Source organism: Taudactylus pleione, unplaced genomic scaffold (assembly GCF_031769625.1).
Source record: "Taudactylus pleione unplaced genomic scaffold, aTauple2 ptg000016l, whole genome shotgun sequence".
NCBI lineage: Eukaryota > Metazoa > Chordata > Amphibia > Anura > Myobatrachidae > Taudactylus > Taudactylus pleione.
In genome coordinates this window covers 16,412,740-16,432,451 of record NW_028284418.1, presented here as the reverse complement: position 1 = coordinate 16,432,451, position 19,712 = coordinate 16,412,740, and the positions used below count along the sequence as shown (strand labels likewise).

The following is a 19,712-nucleotide window of genomic DNA, read 5'->3' as shown; positions in this document are numbered from 1 at the left end:
AGATAAGGTATAAAAGAAGCTAAATTTGGTTGGTGGAAGCACACCTTAACCTGTCACATGCAGTAGTTTAAAACAATTTATCATCAACTGATGATTGATCAGATATTAACCAATTGAAAAGGAGAAGATCCAGTGACTTATATCAAAGTGGTTTCCTAAAGTAGATAAGGTATAAAAGAAGCTACATTTGGTTGGTGGAAGCACACCTTAAGCTGTCACATGCAGTAGTTCAAAACAATTTATCATCAATTCATGATTGATCAGATATTAACCAACTGAAAAAGGATGGTGATAGTATCCTGCATTAGTCACTGAGTTCTAAACCGTTCATCATAGTTGCAACAGTCTTCTCAAACCTTTAAAATACTGATATCTGCTAACAGTAAAGATATTCAAATTTTAATTTTGCATGAATTAATTATGTGCCCTATCAGAACTAATATTTTACAACTTCATGCATCTCAATTTCTTTTGTTATTTCAGTGAAAATAAACAAAATGCAATTCAATAAAAAATATGAATTTCTCATCGATTTTATGTTTAATAATGAACTTTCTTTTAACCTTTGCTGACATCTTTTCAATTAATACTTTAAAACAAAAAACCCTTTAATTTTGATGTTCTAGATCTGTGAGCTATCCTAAAGATAAGCACATGTGGTAGCATGGCCGAGCGGTCTACGGCGCTGGATTAAGGCTCCAGTCTCTTCGGAGGCGTGGGTTCAAATCCCACTGCTGCCATATTTATTATACAAAGAATAGGCCAGTTATTGATGTCAAACTGATTCTTTTTTTCCATTAGAAAGGATATAACCCAGCTGAAATTTGTTGGTGGAAGATTCCTCTAGCTACTCAACAGTTCATCATTGTTACAAGAGACTTCCCAAATGTTTTAAAAATGTTATCTGCTAACAGTCAAGATGAGCCAAAATTAAGTTGGCATGAAGTAATTAGAAGTAATATCATAACTAATATTTAATTACTGAGTTGTCTTATCATACAATTAGAGATGGAAATGTTGGCAACGTGACTCATTGGTATAAATTGATGGATTTATATTCGGATTTCTCTAACTTTCCTATCACTCTGGATTTTAATCTCACAGCTGTCTATTTTAGGCATTTGAATAATACTTCAAAGTTGTTTGGATTCATCAGTTGCGCTAAATGAAGGAAATTTGAAGTCAAATTTAATCATTACTTGTTAAATGTATCTGGCTTCTTTTGCATTTTATCTCAGCTTTTCCTGACTTTGGGTAAAGTTTTGAATGAAATTCCAGATATGAGAGCTAAAATATTTTAAAGTGTACAGCAGGTTGTAGGATGACAGAGCTATTCAAGCCACTGGAATCAAATCCCACTGCTGCCATATTTATTCTCCAAGGAGAAGATCCAGTGATATATACCAAAGTGGATAAGGTATAAAAGAAGCTAAATTTGGTTGGTGGAAGCACACCTTAAGCTGTCACATGCAGTAGTTTAAAACAATTTATCATCAACTGATGATTGATCAGATATTAACCAACTGAAAAGGAGAAGATCCAGTGACTTATATCAAAGTGGTTTCCTAAAGTATATAAGGTATGAAAGAAGCTACATTTGGTTGGTGGAAGCACACCTTAAGCTGTCACATGCAGTAGTTCAAAACAATTTATCATCAATTCATGATTGATCAGATATTAACCAAATGAAAAAGGATGGTGATAGTATCCTGCATTAGTCACCGAGTTCTAAACAGTTCATCATAGTTGCAACAGTCTTCACAAACCTTTAAAATAATGATATCTGCTAACAGTAAAGATATTCAAATTTTAATTTTGCATGAAGTAATTATGTGCCCTATCAGAACTAATATTTTACTACTTCATGCATCTCAATTTCTTTTGTTATTTCAATGAAAATAAACAAAATGCAATTCAATAAAAAATATGAATTTCTCATCGATTTTATGTTTAATAATGAACTTTCTTTTAACCTTTGCTGACATCTTTTCAATTAATACTTTAAAACAAAAAACCCTTTAATTTTGATGTTCTAGATCTGTGAGCTATCCTAAAGATATGCACATGTGGTAGCATGGCCGCGCGGTCTAAGGTGCTGGATTAAGGCTCCAGTCTCTTCGGAGGCGTGGGTTCAAATCCCTCTGCTGCCATATTTATTATACAAAGAGTAGGCCAGTTATTGATGTCAAACTGATTCTTTTTTTCCATTAGAAAGGATATTACCCAGCTGAAATTTGTTGGTGGAAGATTCCTCTAGCTACTCAACAGTTCATCATTGTTACAAGAGACTTCCCAAATGTTTTAAAAATGTTATCTGCTAACAGTCAAGATGAGCCAAAATTAAGTTGGCATGAAGTAATTAGAAGTAATATCATAACTAATATTTAATTACTGAGTTGTCTTATCATACAATTAGAGATGGAAATGTTGGCAACGTGACTCATTGGTATAAATTGATGGATTTATATTCCGATTTCTCTAACTTTCTTATCACTCTGGATTTTAATCTCACAGCTGTCTATTTTAGGCATTTGAATAATACTTCAAAGTTGTTTGGATTCATCAGTTGTGCTAAATGAAGGAAATTTGAAGTCAAGTATAATCATTACTTGTTAAATGTACCTGGCTTCTTTTGCATTTTATCTCAGCTTTTCCTGACTTTGGGTAAAGTTTTGAATGACATTCCAGATATGAGAGCTAAAATATTTTAAAGTGTACAGCAGGTTGTAGGATGACAGAGCTATTCAAGCCACTGGAATCAAATCCCACTGCTGCCATATTTATTCTCCAAGGAAAAGATCCTGGGATATATACCAAAGTGGTTTCCTAAAGTAGATAAGGTATAAAAGAAGCTAAATTTGGTTGGTGGAAGCACACCTTAAGCTGTCACATGCAGTAGTTTAAAACAATTTATCATCAACTGATGATTGATCAGATATTAACCAACTGAAAAGGAGAAGATCCAGTGACTTATATCAAAGTGGTTTCCTAAAGTATATAAGGTATAAAAGAAGCTACATTTGGTTGGTGGAAGCACACCTTAAGCTGTCACATGCAGTAGTTCAAAACAATTTATCATCAATTCATGATTGATCAGATATTAACCAACTGAAAAAGGATGGTGATAGTATCCTGCATTAGTCACCGAGTTCTAAACAGTTCATCATAGTTGCAACAGTCTTCTCAAACCTTTAAAATAATGATATCTGCTAACAGTAAAGATATTCAAATTTTAATTTTGCATGAAGTAATTTTGTGCCCTATCAGAACTAATATTTTACTACTTCATGCATCTCAATTTCTTTTGTTATTTCAATGAAAATAAACAAAATGCAATTCAATAAAAAATATGAATTTCTCATCGATTTTATGTTTAATAATGAACTTTCTTTTAACCTTTGCTGACATCTTTTCAATTAATACTTAAAAACAAAAAACCCTTTAATTTTGATGTTCTAGATCTGTGAGCTATCCTAATGATATGCACATGTGGTAGCATGGCCGAGCAGTCTAAGGCGCTGGATTAAGGCTCCAGTCTCTTTGGAGGCATGGGTTCAAATCCCACTGCTGCCATATTTATTATACAAAGAGTATGCCAGTTATTGATGTCAAAGTGATTCTTTTTTTCCATTAGATAGGATATTACCCAGCTGAAATTTGTTGGTGAAAGATTCCTCTAGCTACTCAACAGTTCATCATTGTTACAAGAGACTTCCCAAATGTTTTAAAAATGTTATCTGCTAACAGTCAAGATGAGCCAAAATTAAGTTGGCATGAAGTAATTAGAAGTAATATCATAACTAATATTTAATTACTGAGTTGTCTTATCATACAATTAGAGATGGAAATGTTGGCAACGTGACTCATTGGTATAAATTGATGGATTTATATTCCGATTTCTCTAACTTTTCTATCACTCTGGATTTTAATCTCACAGCTGTCTATTTTAGGCATTTGAATAATACTTCAAAGTTGTTTGGATACATCAGTTGCGCTAAATGAAGGAAATTTGAAGTCAAATATAATCATTACTTGTTAAATGTACCTGGCTTCTTTTGCATTTTATCTCAGCTTTTCCTGACTTTGGGTAAAGTTTTGAATGACATTCCAGATATGAGAGCTAAAATATTTTAAAGTGTACAGCAGGTTGTAGGATGACAGAGCTATTCAAGCCGTTGGAATCAAATCCCACTGCTGCCATATTTATTCTCCAAGGAGAAGATCCAGTGATATATATCAAAGTTGTTTCCTAAAGTAGATAAGGTATAAAAGAAGCTAAATTTGGTTGGTGGAAGCACAACTTAAGCTGTCACATGCAGTAGTTTAAAACAATTTATCATCAACTGATGATTGATCAGATATTAACCAACTGAAAAGGAGAAGATCCAGTGACTTATATCAAAGTGGTTTCCTAAAGTAGATAAGGTATAAAAGAAGCTACATTTGGTTGGTGGAAGCACACCTTAAGCTGTCACATGCAGTAGTTCAAAACAATTTATCATCAATTCATGATTGATCAGATATTAACCAAATGAAAAAGGATGGTGATAGTATCCTGCATTAGTCACTGAGTTCTAAACCGTTCATCATAGTTGCAACAGTCTTCTCAAACCTTTAAAATACTGATATCTGCTAACAGTAAAGATATTCAAATTTTAATTTTGCATGAATTAATTATGTGCCCTATCAGAACTAATATTTTACATCTTCATGCATCTCAATTTCTTTTGTTATTTCAGTGAAAATAAACAAAATGCAATTCAATAAAAAATATGAATTTCTCATCGATTTTATTTTTAATAATGAACTTTCTTTTAACCTTTGCTGATATCTTTTCAATTAATACTTTAAAACAAAAAACCCTTTAATTTTGATGTTCTAGATCTGTGAGCTATCCTAAAGATAAGCACATGTGGTAGCATGGCCGAGCGGTCTACGGCGCTGGATTAAGGCTCCAGTCTCTTCGGAGGCGTGGTTTCAAATCCCACTGCTGCCATATTTATTATACAAAGAATAGGCCAGTTATTGATGTCAAACTGATTCTTTTTTTCCATTAGAAAGGATATAACCCAGCTGAAATTTGTTGGTGGAAGATTCCTCTAGCTACTCAACAGTTCATCATTGTTACAAGAGACTTCCCAAATGTTTTAAAAATGTTATCTGCTAACAGTCAAGATGAGCCAAAATTAAGTTGGCATGAAGTAATTAGAAGTAATATCATAACTAATATTTAATTACTGAGTTGTCTTATCATACAATTAGATATGGAAATGTTGGCAACGTGACTCATTGGTATAAATTGATGGATTTATATTCGGATTTCTCTAACTTTCCTATCACTCTGGATTTTAATCTCACAGCTGTCTATTTTAGGCATTTGAAAAATACTTCAAAGTTGTTTGGATTCATCAGTTGCGCTAAATGAAGGAAATTTGAAGTCAAATATAATCATTACTTGTTAAATGTACCTGGCTTCTTTTACATTTTATCTCAGCTTTTCATGACTTTGGGTAAAGTTTTGAATGACATTCCAGATATGAGAGCTAAAATATTTTAAAGTGTACAGCAGGTTGTAGGATGACAGAGCTATTCAAGCCACTGGAATCAAATCCCACTGCTGCCATATTTATTCTCCAAGGAGAAGATCCAGTGATATATACCAAAGTGGATAAGGTATAAAAGAAGCTAAATTTGGTTGGTGGAAGCACACCTTAAGCTGTCACATGCAGTAGTTTAAAACAATTTATCATCAACTGATGATTGATCAGATATTAACCAACTGAAAAGGAGAAGATCCAGTGACTTATATCAAAGTGGTTTCCTAAAGTATATAAGGTATGAAAGAAGCTACATTTGGTTGGTGGAAGCACACCTTAAGCTGTCACATGCAGTAGTTCAAAACAATTTATCATCAATTCATGATTGATCAGATATTAACCAAATGAAAAAGGATGGTGATAGTATCCTGCATTAGTCACCGAGTTCTAAACAGTTCATCATAGTTGCAACAGTCTTCACAAACCTTTAAAATAATGATATCTGCTAACAGTAAAGATATTCAAATTTTAATTTTGCATGAAGTAATTATGTGCCCTATCAGAACTAATATTTTACTACTTCATGCATCTCAATTTCTTTTGTTATTTCAATGAAAATAAACAAAATGCAATTCAATAAAAAATATGAATTTCTCATCGATTTTATGTTTAATAATGAACTTTCTTTTAACCTTTGCTGACATCTTTTCAATTAATACTTTAAAACAAAAAACCCTTTAATTTTGATGTTCTAGATCTGTGAGCTATCCTAAAGATATGCACATGTGGTAGCATGGCCGCGCGGTCTAAGGTGCTGGATTAAGGCTCCAGTCTCTTCGGAGGCGTGGGTTCAAATCCCTCTGCTGCCATATTTATTATACAAAGAGTAGGCCAGTTATTGATGTCAAACTGATTCTTTTTTTCCATTAGAAAGGATATTACCCAGCTGAAATTTGTTGGTGGAAGATTCCTCTAGCTACTCAACAGTTCATCATTGTTACAAGAGACTTCCCAAATGTTTTAAAAATGTTATCTGCTAACAGTCAAGATGAGCCAAAATTAAGTTGGCATGAAGTAATTAGAAGTAATATCATAACTAATTTTTAATTACTGAGTTGTCTTATCATACAATTAGAGATGGAAATGTTGGCAACGTGACTCATTGGTATAAATTGATGGATTTATATTCCGATTTCTCTAACTTTCTTATCACTCTGGATTTTAATCTCACAGCTGTCTATTTTAGGCATTTGAATAATACTTCAAAGTTGTTTGGATTCATCAGTTGTGCTAAATGAAGGAAATTTGAAGTCAAGTATAATCATTACTTGTTAAATGTACCTGGCTTCTTTTGCATTTTATCTCAGCTTTTCCTGACTTTGGGTAAAGTTTTGAATGACATTCCAGATATGAGAGCTAAAATATTTTAAAGTGTACAGCAGGTTGTAGGATGACAGAGCTATTCAAGCCACTGGAATCAAATCCCACTGCTGCCATATTTATTCTCCAAGGAAAAGATCCTGGGATATATACCAAAGTGGTTTCCTAAAGTAGATAAGGTATAAAAGAAGCTAAATTTGGTTGGTGGAAGCACACCTTAAGCTGTCACATGCAGTAGTTTAAAACAATTTATCATCAACTGATGATTGATCAGATATTAACCAACTGAAAAGGAGAAGATCCAGTTACTTATATCAAAGTGGTTTCCTAAAGTATATAAGGTATAAAAGAAGCTACATTTGGTTGGTGGAAGCACACCTTAAGCTGTCACATGCAGTAGTTCAAAACAATTTATCATCAATTCATGATTGATCAGATATTAACCAACTGAAAAAGGATGGTGATAGTATCCTGCATTAGTCACCGAGTTCTAAACAGTTCATCATAGTTGCAACAGTCTTCTCAAACCTTTAAAATAATGATATCTGCTAACAGTAAAGATATTCAAATTTTAATTTTGCATGAAGTAATTATGTGCCCTATCAGAACTAATATTTTACTACTTCATGCATCTCAATTTCTTTTGTTATTTCAATGAAAATAAACAAAATGCAATTCAATAAAAAATATGAAATTCTCATCGATTTTATGTTTAATAATGAACTTTCTTTTAACCCTTGCTGACATCTTTTCAATTAATATTTTAAAACAAAAAACCCTTTAATTTTGATGTTCTAGATCTGTGAGCTATCCTAATGATATGCAAATGTGGTAGCATGGCCGAGCGGTCTAAGGCGCTGGATTAAGGCTCCAGTCTCTTCGGAGACGTGGGTTCAAATCCCACTGCTGCCATATTTATTATACAAAGAGTAGGCCAGTTATTGATGTCAAAGTGATTCTTTTTTTCCATTAGAAAGGATATTACCCAGCTGAAATTTGTTGGTGGAAGATTCCTCTAGCTACTCAACAGTTCATCATTGTTACAAGAGACTTCCCAAATGTTTTAAAAATGTTATCTGCTAACAGTCAAGATGAGCCAAAATTAAGTTGGCATGAAGTAATTAGAAGTAATATCATAACTAATATTTAATTACTGAGTTGTCTTATCATACAATTAGTGATGGAAATGTTGGCAACGTGACTCATTGGTATAAATTGATGGATTTATATTCCGATTTCTCTAACTTTCCTATCACTCTGGATTTTAATCTCACAACTGTCTATTTTAGGCATTTGAATAATACTTCAAAGTTGTTTGGATTCATCAGTTGTGCTAAATGAAGGAAATTTGAAGTCAAGTATAATCATTACTTGTTAAATGTACCTGGCTTCTTTTGCATTTTATCTCAGCTTTTCCTGACTTTGGGTAAAGTTTTGAATGACATTCCAGATATGAGAGCTAAAATATTTTAAAGTGTACAGCAGGTTGTAGGATGACAGAGCTATTCAAGCCACTGGAATCAAATCCCACTGCTGCCATATTTTTTCTCCAAGGAGAAGATCCAGTGATATATACCATAGTGGTTTCCTAAAGTAGATAAGGTATAAAAGAAGCTAAATTTGGTTGGTGGAAGCACACCTTAAGCTGTCACATGCAGTAGTTTAAAACAATTTATCATCAACTGATGATTGATCAGATATTAACCAACTGAAAAGGAGAAGATCCAGTGACTTATATCAAAGTGGTTTCCTAAAGTATATAAGGTATGAAAGAAGCTACATTTGGTTGGTGGAAGCACACCTTAAGCTGTCACATGCAGTAGTTCAAAACAATTTATCATCAATTCATGATTGATCAGATATTAACCAACTGAAAAAGGATGGTGATAGTATCCTGCATTAGTCACCGAGTTCTAAACCGTTCATCATAGTTGCAACAGTCTTCTCAAACCTTTAAAATACTGATATCTGCTAACAGTAAAGATATTCAAATTTTAATTTTGCATGAATTAATTATGTGCCCTATCAGAACTAATATTTTACAACTTCATGCATCTCAATTTCTTTTGTTATTTCAGTGAAAATACTTCATGCATCTCAATTTTTTTTGTTATTTCAATGAAAATAAACAAAATGCAATTCAATAAAAAATATGAATTTCTCATCGATTTTATGTTTAATAATGAACTTTCTTTTAACCTTTGCTGACATCTTTTCAATTAATACTTAAAAACAAAAAACCCTTTAATTTTGATGTTCTAGATCTGTGAGCTATCCTAATGATATGCACATGTGGTAGCATGGCCGAGCAGTCTAAGGCGCTGGATTAAGGCTCCAGTCTCTTTGGAGGCGTGGGTTCAAATCCCACTGCTGCCATATTTATTATACAAAGAGTATGCCAGTTATTGATGTCAAAGTGATTCTTTTTTTCCATTAGATAGGATATTACCCAGCTGAAATTTGTTGGTGAAAGATTCCTCTAGCTACTCAACAGTTCATCATTGTTACAAGAGACTTCCCAAATGTTTTAAAAATGTTATCTGCTAACAGTCAAGATGAGCCAAAATTAAGTTGGCATGAAGTAATTAGAAGTAATATCATAACTAATATTTAATTACTGAGTTGTCTTATCATACAATTAGAGATGGAAATGTTGGCAACGTGACTCATTGGTATAAATTGATGGATTTATATTCCGATTTCTCTAACTTTTCTATCACTCTGGATTTTAATCTCACAGCTGTCTATTTTAGGCATTTGAATAATACTTCAAAGTTGTTTGGATTCATCAGTTGTGCTAAATGAAGGAAATTTGAAGTCAAGTATAATCATTACTTGTTAAATGTACCTGGCTTCTTTTGCAGTTTATCTCAGCTTTTCCTGACTTTGGGTAAAGTTTTGAATGACATTCCAGATATGAGAGCTAAAATATTTTAAAGTGTACAGCAGGTTGTAGGATGACAGAGCTATTCAAGCCACTGGAATCAAATCCCACTGATGCCATATTTATTCTCCAAGGAAAAGATCCTGGGATATATACCAAAGTGGTTTCCTAAAGTAGATAAGGTATAAAAGAAGCTAAATTTGGTTGGTGGAAGCACACCTTAAGCTGTCACATGCAGTAGTTTAAAACAATTTATCATCAACTGATGATTGATCAGATATTAACCAACTGAAAAGGAGAAGATCCAGTGACTTATATCAAAGTGGTTTCCTAAAGTATATAAGGTATAAAAGAAGCTACATTTGGTTGGTGGAAGCACACCTTAAGCTGTCACATGCAGTAGTTCAAAACAATTTATCATCAATTCATGATTGATCAGATATTAACCAACTGAAAAAGGATGGTGATAGTATCCTGCATTAGTCACCGAGTTCTAAACAGTTCATCATAGTTGCAACAGTCTTCTCAAACCTTTAAAATAATGATATCTGCTAACAGTAAAGATATTCAAATTTTAATTTTGCATGAAGTAATTATGTGCCCTATCAGAACTAATATTTTACTACTTCATGCATCTCAATTTCTTTTGTTATTTCAATGAAAATAAACAAAATGCAATTCAATAAAAAATATGAAATTCTCATCGATTTTATGTTTAATAATGAACTTTCTTTAAACCTTTGCTGACATCTTTTCAATTAATATTTTAAAACAAAAAACCCTTTAATTTTGATGTTCTAGATCTGTGAGCTATCCTAATGATATGCAAATGTGGTAGCATGGCCGAGCGGTCTAAGGCGCTGGATTAAGGCTCCAGTCTCTTCGGAGACGTGGGTTCAAATCCCACTGCTGCCATATTTATTATACAAAGAGTAGGCCAGTTATTGATGTCAAAGTGATTCTTTTTTTCCATTAGAAAGGATATTACCCAGCTGAAATTTGTTGGTGGAAGATTCCTCTAGCTACTCAACAGTTCATCATTGTTACAAGAGACTTCCCAAATGTTTTAAAAATGTTATCTGCTAACAGTCAAGATGAGCCAAAATTAAGTTGGCATGAAGTAATTAGAAGTAATATCATAACTAATATTTAATTACTGAGTTGTCTTATCATACAATTAGTGATGGAAATGTTGGCAACGTGACTCATTGGTATAAATTGATGGATTTATATTCCGATTTCTCTAACTTTCCTATCACTCTGGATTTTAATCTCACAACTGTCTATTTTAGGCATTTGAATAATACTTCAAAGTTGTTTGGATTCATCAGTTGTGCTAAATGAAGGAAATTTGAAGTCAAGTATAATCATTACTTGTTAAATGTACCTGGCTTCTTTTGCATTTTATCTCAGCTTTTCCTGACTTTGGGTAAAGTTTTGAATGACATTCCAGATATGAGAGCTAAAATATTTTAAAGTGTACAGCAGGTTGTAGGATGACAGAGCTATTCAAGCCACTGGAATCAAATCCCACTGCTGCCATATTTTTTCTCCAAGGAGAAGATCCAGTGATATATACCATAGTGGTTTCCTAAAGTAGATAAGGTATAAAAGAAGCTAAATTTGGTTGGTGGAAGCACACCTTAAGCTGTCACATGCAGTAGTTTAAAACAATTTATCATCAACTGATGATTGATCAGATATTAACCAACTGAAAAGGAGAAGATCCAGTGACTTATATCAAAGTGGTTTCCTAAAGTATATAAGGTATGAAAGAAGCTACATTTGGTTGGTGGAAGCACACCTTAAGCTGTCACATGCAGTAGTTCAAAACAATTTATCATCAATTCATGATTGATCAGATATTAACCAACTGAAAAAGGATGGTGATAGTATCCTGCATTAGTCACCGAGTTCTAAACCGTTCATCATAGTTGCAACAGTCTTCTCAAACCTTTAAAATACTGATATCTGCTAACAGTAAAGATATTCAAATTTTAATTTTGCATGAATTAATTATGTGCCCTATCAGAACTAATATTTTACAACTTCATGCATCTCAATTTCTTTTGTTATTTCAGTGAAAATAAACAAAATGCAATTCAATAAAAAATATGAATTTCTCATCGATTTTATGTTTAATAATGAACTTTCTTTTAATCTTTGCTGACATCTTTTCAATTAATACTTTAAAACAAAAAACCCTTTAATTTTGATGTTCTAGATCTGTGAGCTATCCTAAAGATAAGCACATGTGGTAGCATGGCCGAGCGGTCTACGGCGCTGAATTAAGGCTCCAGTCTCTTTGGAGGCGTGTGTTCAAATCCCACTGCTGCCATATTTATTATACAAAGAATAGGCCAGTTATTGATGTCAAACTGATTCTTTTTTTCCATTAGAAAGGATATAACCCAGCTGAAATTTGTTGGTGGAAGATTCCTCTAGCTACTCAACAGTTCATCATTGTTACAAGAGACTTCCCAAATGTTTTAAAAATGTTATCTGCTAACAGTCAAGATGAGCCAAAATTAAGTTGGCATGAAGTAATTAGAAGTAATATCATAACTAATATTTAATTACTGAGTTGTCTTATCATACAATTAGAGATGGAAATGTTGGCAACGTGACTCATTGGTATAAATTGATGGATTTATATTCGGATTTCTCTAACTTTCCTATCACTCTGGATTTTAATCTCACAGCTGTCTATTTTAGGCATTTGAATAATACTTCAAAGTTGTTTGGATTCATCAGTTGCGCTAAATGAAGGAAATTTGAAGTCAAATTTAATCATTACTTGTTAAATGTATCTGGCTTCTTTTGCATTTTATCTCAGCTTTTCCTGACTTTGGGTAAAGTTTTGAATGAAATTCCAGATATGAGAGCTAAAATATTTTAAAGTGTACAGCAGGTTGTAGGATGACAGAGCTATTCAAGCCACTGGAATCAAATCCCACTGCTGCCATATTTATTCTCCAAGGAGAAGATCCAGTGATATATACCAAAGTGGATAAGGTATAAAAGAAGCTAAATTTGGTTGGTGGAAGCACACCTTAAGCTGTCACATGCAGTAGTTTAAAACAATTTATCATCAACTGATGATTGATCAGATATTAACCAACTGAAAAGGAGAAGATCCAGTGACTTATATCAAAGTGGTTTCCTAAAGTATATAAGGTATGAAAGAAGCTACATTTGGTTGGTGGAAGCACACCTTAAGCTGTCACATGCAGTAGTTCAAAACAATTTATCATCAATTCATGATTGATCAGATATTAACCAAATGAAAAAGGATGGTGATAGTATCCTGCATTAGTCACCGAGTTCTAAACAGTTCATCATAGTTGCAACAGTCTTCACAAACCTTTAAAATAATGATATCTGCTAACAGTAAAGATATTCAAATTTTAATTTTGCATGAAGTAATTATGTGCCCTATCAGAACTAATATTTTACTACTTCATGCATCTCAATTTCTTTTGTTATTTCAATGAAAATAAACAAAATGCAATTCAATAAAAAATATGAATTTCTCATCGATTTTATGTTTAATAATGAACTTTCTTTTAACCTTTGCTGACATCTTTTCAATTAATACTTTAAAACAAAAAACCCTTTAATTTTGATGTTCTAGATCTGTGAGCTATCCTAATGATATGCAAATGTGGTAGCATGGCCGAGCGGTCTAAGGCGCTGGATTAAGGCTCCAGTCTCTTCGGAGACGTGGGTTCAAATCCCACTGCTGCCATATTTATTATACAAAGAGTAGGCCAGTTATTGATGTCAAAGTGATTCTTTTTTTCCATTAGAAAGGATATTACCCAGCTGAAATTTGTTGGTGGAAGATTCCTCTAGCTACTCAACAGTTCATCATTGTTACAAGAGACTTCCCAAATGTTTTAAAAATGTTATCTGCTAACAGTCAAGATGAGCCAAAATTAAGTTGGCATGAAGTAATTAGAAGTAATATCATAACTAATATTTAATTACTGAGTTGTCTTATCATACAATTAGTGATGGAAATGTTGGCAACGTGACTCATTGGTATAAATTGATGGATTTATATTCCGATTTCTCTAACTTTCCTATCACTCTGGATTTTAATCTCACAACTGTCTATTTTAGGCATTTGAATAATACTTCAAAGTTGTTTGGATTCATCAGTTGTGCTAAATGAAGGAAATTTGAAGTCAAGTATAATCATTACTTGTTAAATGTACCTGGCTTCTTTTGCATTTTATCTCAGCTTTTCCAGACTTTGGGTAAAGTTTTGAATGACATTCCAGATATGAGAGCTAAAATATTTTAAAGTGTACAGCAGGTTGTAGGATGACAGAGCTATTCAAGCCACTGGAATCAAATCCCACTGCTGCCATATTTTTTCTCCAAGGAGAAGATCCAGTGATATATACCATAGTGGTTTCCTAAAGTAGATAAGGTATAAAAGAAGCTAAATTTGGTTGGTGGAAGCACACCTTAAGCTGTCACATGCAGTAGTTTAAAACAATTTATCATCAACTGATGATTGATCAGATATTAACCAACTGAAAAGGAGAAGATCCAGTGACTTATATCAAAGTGGTTTCCTAAAGTATATAAGGTATGAAAGAAGCTACATTTGGTTGGTGGAAGCACACCTTAAGCTGTCACATGCAGTAGTTCAAAACAATTTATCATCAATTCATGATTGATCAGATATTAACCAACTGAAAAAGGATGGTGATAGTATCCTGCATTAGTCACCGAGTTCTAAACCGTTCATCATAGTTGCAACAGTCTTCTCAAACCTTTAAAATACTGATATCTGCTAACAGTAAAGATATTCAAATTTTAATTTTGCATGAATTAATTATGTGCCCTATCAGAACTAATATTTTACAACTTCATGCATCTCAATTTCTTTTGTTATTTCAGTGAAAATACTTCATGCATCTCAATTTTTTTTGTTATTTCAATGAAAATAAACAAAATGCAATTCAATAAAAAATATGAATTTCTCATCGATTTTATGTTTAATAATGAACTTTCTTTTAACCTTTGCTGACATCTTTTCAATTAATACTTAAAAACAAAAAACCCTTTAATTTTGATGTTCTAGATCTGTGAGCTATCCTAATGATATGCACATGTGGTAGCATGGCCGAGCAGTCTAAGGCGCTGGATTAAGGCTCCAGTCTCTTTGGAGGCGTGGGTTCAAATCCCACTGCTGCCATATTTATTATACAAAGAGTATGCCAGTTATTGATGTCAAAGTGATTCTTTTTTTCCATTAGATAGGATATTACCCAGCTGAAATTTGTTGGTGAAAGATTCCTCTAGCTACTCAACAGTTCATCATTGTTACAAGAGACTTCCCAAATGTTTTAAAAATGTTATCTGCTAACAGTCAAGATGAGCCAAAATTAAGTTGGCATGAAGTAATTAGAAGTAATATCATAACTAATATTTAATTACTGAGTTGTCTTATCATACAATTAGAGATGGAAATGTTGGCAACGTGACTCATTGGTATAAATTGATGGATTTATATTCCGATTTCTCTAACTTTTCTATCACTCTGGATTTTAATCTCACAGCTGTCTATTTTAGGCATTTGAATAATACTTCAAAGTTGTTTGGATTCATCAGTTGTGCTAAATGAAGGAAATTTGAAGTCAAGTATAATCATTACTTGTTAAATGTACCTGGCTTCTTTTGCAGTTTATCTCAGCTTTTCCTGACTTTGGGTAAAGTTTTGAATGACATTCCAGATATGAGAGCTAAAATATTTTAAAGTGTACAGCAGGTTGTAGGATGACAGAGCTATTCAAGCCACTGGAATCAAATCCCACTGCTGCCATATTTATTCTCCAAGGAAAAGATCCTGGGATATATACCAAAGTGGTTTCCTAAAGTAGATAAGGTATAAAAGAAGCTAAATTTGGTTGGTGGAAGCACACCTTAAGCTGTCACATGCAGTAGTTTAAAACAATTTATCATCAACTGATGATTGATCAGATATTAACCAACTGAAAAGGAGAAGATCCAGTGACTTATATCAAAGTGGTTTCCTAAAGTATATAAGGTATAAAAGAAGCTACATTTGGTTGGTGGAAGCACACCTTAAGCTGTCACATGCAGTAGTTCAAAACAATTTATCATCAATTCATGATTGATCAGATATTAACCAACTGAAAAAGGATGGTGATAGTATCCTGCATTAGTCACCGAGTTCTAAACAGTTCATCATAGTTGCAACAGTCTTCTCAAACCTTTAAAATAATGATATCTGCTAACAGTAAAGATATTCAAATTTTAATTTTGCATGAAGTAATTATGTGCCCTATCAGAACTAATATTTTACTACTTCATGCATCTCAATTTCTTTTGTTATTTCAATGAAAATAAACAAAATGCAATTCAATAAAAAATATGAAATTCTCATCGATTTTATGTTTAATAATGAACTTTCTTTTAACCTTTGCTGACATCTTTTCAATTAATATTTTAAAACAAAAAACCCTTTAATTTTGATGTTCTAGATCTGTGAGCTATCCTAATGATATGCAAATGTGGTAGCATGGCCGAGCGGTCTAAGGCGCTGGATTAAGGCTCCAGTCTCTTCGGAGACGTGGGTTCAAATCCCACTGCTGCCATATTTATTATACAAAGAGTAGGCCAGTTATTGACGTCAAAGTGATTCTTTTTTTCCATTAGAAAGGATATTACCCAGCTGAAATTTGTTGGTGGAAGATTCCTCTAGCTACTCAACAGTTCATCATTGTTACAAGAGACTTCCCAAATGTTTTAAAAATGTTATCTGCTAACAGTCAAGATGAGCCAAAATTAAGTTGGCATGAAGTAATTAGAAGTAATATCATAACTAATATTTAATTACTGAGTTGTCTTATCATACAATTAGTGATGGAAATGTTGGCAACGTGACTCATTGGTATAAATTGATGGATTTATATTCCGATTTCTCTAACTTTCCTATCACTCTGGATTTTAATCTCACAACTGTCTATTTTAGGCATTTGAATAATACTTCAAAGTTGTTTGGATTCATCAGTTGTGCTAAATGAAGGAAATTTGAAGTCAAGTATAATCATTACTTGTTAAATGTACCTGGCTTCTTTTGCATTTTATCTCAGCTTTTCCTGACTTTGGGTAAAGTTTTGAATGACATTCCAGATATGAGAGCTAAAATATTTTAAAGTGTACAGCAGGTTGTAGGATGACAGAGCTATTCAAGCCACTGGAATCAAATCCCACTGCTGCCATATTTTTTCTCCAAGGAGAAGATCCAGTGATATATACCATAGTGGTTTCCTAAAGTAGATAAGGTATAAAAGAAGCTAAATTTGGTTGGTGGAAGCACACCTTAAGCTGTCACATGCAGTAGTTTAAAACAATTTATCATCAACTGATGATTGATCAGATATTAACCAACTGAAAAGGAGAAGATCCAGTGACTTATATCAAAGTGGTTTCCTAAAGTATATAAGGTATGAAAGAAGCTACATTTGGTTGGTGGAAGCACACCTTAAGCTGTCACATGCAGTAGTTCAAAACAATTTATCATCAATTCATGATTGATCAGATATTAACCAACTGAAAAAGGATGGTGATAGTATCCTGCATTAGTCACCGAGTTCTAAACCGTTCATCATAGTTGCAACAGTCTTCTCAAACCTTTAAAATACTGATATCTGCTAACAGTAAAGATATTCAAATTTTAATTTTGCATGAATTAATTATGTGCCCTATCAGAACTAATATTTTACAACTTCATGCATCTCAATTTCTTTTGTTATTTCAGTGAAAATAAACAAAATGCAATTCAATAAAAAATATGAATTTCTCATCGATTTTATGTTTAATAATGAACTTTCTTTTAATCTTTGCTGACATCTTTTCAATTAATACTTTAAAACAAAAAACCCTTTAATTTTGATGTTCTAGATCTGTGAGCTATCCTAAAGATAAGCACATGTGGTAGCATGGCCGAGCGGTCTACGGCGCTGGATTAAGGCTCCAGTCTCTTCGGAGGCGTGTGTTCAAATCCCACTGCTGCCATATTTATTATACAAAGAATAGGCCAGTTATTGATGTCAAACTGATTCTTTTTTTCCATTAGAAAGGATATAACCCAGCTGAAATTTGTTGGTGGAAGATTCCTCTAGCTACTCAACAGTTCATCATTGTTACAAGAGACTTCCCAAATGTTTTAAAAATGTTATCTGCTAACAGTCAAGATGAGCCAAAATTAAGTTGGCATGAAGTAATTAGAAGTAATATCATAACTAATATTTAATTACTGAGTTGTCTTATCATACAATTAGAGATGGAAATGTTGGCAACGTGACTCATTGGTATAAATTGATGGATTTATATTCGGATTTCTCTAACTTTCCTATCACTCTGGATTTTAATCTCACAGCTGTCTATTTTAGGCATTTGAATAATACTTCAAAGTTGTTTGGATTCATCAGTTGCGCTAAATGAAGGAAATTTGAAGTCAAATTTAATCATTACTTGTTAAATGTATCTGGCTTCTTTTGCATTTTATCTCAGCTTTTCCTGACTTTGGGTAAAGTTTTGAATGAAATTCCAGATATGAGAGCTAAAATATTTTAAAGTGTACAGCAGGTTGTAGGATGACAGAGCTATTCAAGCCACTGGAATCAAATCCCACTGCTGCCATATTTATTCTCCAAGGAGAAGATCCAGTGATATATACCAAAGTGGATAAGGTATAAAAGAAGCTAAATTTGGTTGGTGGAAGCACACCTTAAGCTGTCACATGCAGTAGTTTAAAACAATTTATCATCAACTGATGATTGATCAGATATTAACCAACTGAAAAGGAGAAGATCCAGTGACTTATATCAAAGTGGTTTCCTAAAGTATATAAGGTATGAAAGAAGCTACATTTGGTTGGTGGAAGCACACCTTAAGCTGTCACATGCAGTAGTTCAAAACAATTTATCATCAATTCATGATTGATCAGATATTAACCAAATGAAAAAGGATGGTGATAGTATCCTGCATTAGTCACCGAGTTCTAAACAGTTCATCATAGTTGCAACAGTCTTCACAAACCTTTAAAATAATGATATCTGCTAACAGTAAAGATATTCAAATTTTAATTTTGCATGAAGTAATTATGTGCCCTATCAGAACTAATATTTTACTACTTCATGCATCTCAATTTCTTTTGTTATTTCAATGAAAATAAACAAAATGCAATTCAATAAAAAATATGAATTTCTCATCGATTTTATGTTTAATAATGAACTTTCTTTTAACCTTTGCTGACATCTTTTCAATTAATACTTTAAAACAAAAAACCCTTTAATTTTGATGTTCTAGATCTGTGAGCTATCCTAATGATATGCAAATGTGGTAGCATGGCCGAGCGGTCTAAGGCGCTGGATTAAGGCTCCAGTCTCTTCGGAGACGTGGGTTCAAATCCCACTGCTGCCATATTTATTATACAAAGAGTAGGCCAGTTATTGATGTCAAAGTGATTCTTTTTTTCCATTAGAAAGGATATTACCCAGCTGAAATTTGTTGGTGGAAGATTCCTCTAGCTACTCAACAGTTCATCATTGTTACAAGAGACTTCCCAAATGTTTTAAAAATGTTATCTGCTAACAGTCAAGATGAGCCAAAATTAAGTTGGCATGAAGTAATTAGAAGTAATATCATAACTAATATTTAATTACTGAGTTGTCTTATCATACAATTAGTGATGGAAATGTTGGCAACGTGACTCATTGGTATAAATTGATGGATTTATATTCCGATTTCTCTAACTTTCCTATCACTCTGGATTTTAATCTCACAACTGTCTATTTTAGGCATTTGAATAATACTTCAAAGTTGTTTGGATTCATCAGTTGTGCTAAATGAAGGAAATTTGAAGT

The 19,712-nt window shown here is 33.0% G+C and overlaps 9 non-coding genes across 9 annotated transcripts; all 9 read left to right on the top strand.

The window, feature by feature from the left end:
• The first annotated feature begins 658 nt into the window (after positions 1 to 658).
• TRNAL-AAG (transfer RNA leucine (anticodon AAG)) lies at positions 659 to 740 on the top strand. Its single transcript has one exon. It is a non-coding gene; the product is annotated as a tRNA-Leu (tRNA).
• Positions 741 to 3,491: 2,751 nt separating this feature from the next.
• TRNAL-AAG (transfer RNA leucine (anticodon AAG)) lies at positions 3,492 to 3,573 on the top strand. The gene has a single exon. It is a non-coding gene; the product is annotated as a tRNA-Leu (tRNA).
• A 4,174-nt stretch (positions 3,574 to 7,747) lies between these two features.
• Positions 7,748 to 7,829, top strand: TRNAL-AAG (transfer RNA leucine (anticodon AAG)). Its single transcript has one exon. It is a non-coding gene; the product is annotated as a tRNA-Leu (tRNA).
• A 1,382-nt stretch (positions 7,830 to 9,211) lies between these two features.
• Positions 9,212 to 9,293, top strand: TRNAL-AAG (transfer RNA leucine (anticodon AAG)). The gene has a single exon. It is a non-coding gene; the product is annotated as a tRNA-Leu (tRNA).
• Positions 9,294 to 10,634: 1,341 nt separating this feature from the next.
• On the top strand, positions 10,635 to 10,716 carry TRNAL-AAG (transfer RNA leucine (anticodon AAG)). The gene has a single exon. It is a non-coding gene; the product is annotated as a tRNA-Leu (tRNA).
• A 2,751-nt stretch (positions 10,717 to 13,467) lies between these two features.
• TRNAL-AAG (transfer RNA leucine (anticodon AAG)) lies at positions 13,468 to 13,549 on the top strand. The gene has a single exon. It is a non-coding gene; the product is annotated as a tRNA-Leu (tRNA).
• A 1,382-nt stretch (positions 13,550 to 14,931) lies between these two features.
• TRNAL-AAG (transfer RNA leucine (anticodon AAG)) lies at positions 14,932 to 15,013 on the top strand. Its single transcript has one exon. It is a non-coding gene; the product is annotated as a tRNA-Leu (tRNA).
• A 1,341-nt stretch (positions 15,014 to 16,354) lies between these two features.
• Positions 16,355 to 16,436, top strand: TRNAL-AAG (transfer RNA leucine (anticodon AAG)). The gene has a single exon. It is a non-coding gene; the product is annotated as a tRNA-Leu (tRNA).
• A 2,751-nt stretch (positions 16,437 to 19,187) lies between these two features.
• TRNAL-AAG (transfer RNA leucine (anticodon AAG)) lies at positions 19,188 to 19,269 on the top strand. Its single transcript has one exon. It is a non-coding gene; the product is annotated as a tRNA-Leu (tRNA).
• The last annotated feature ends 443 nt before the right edge of the window (positions 19,270 to 19,712 follow it).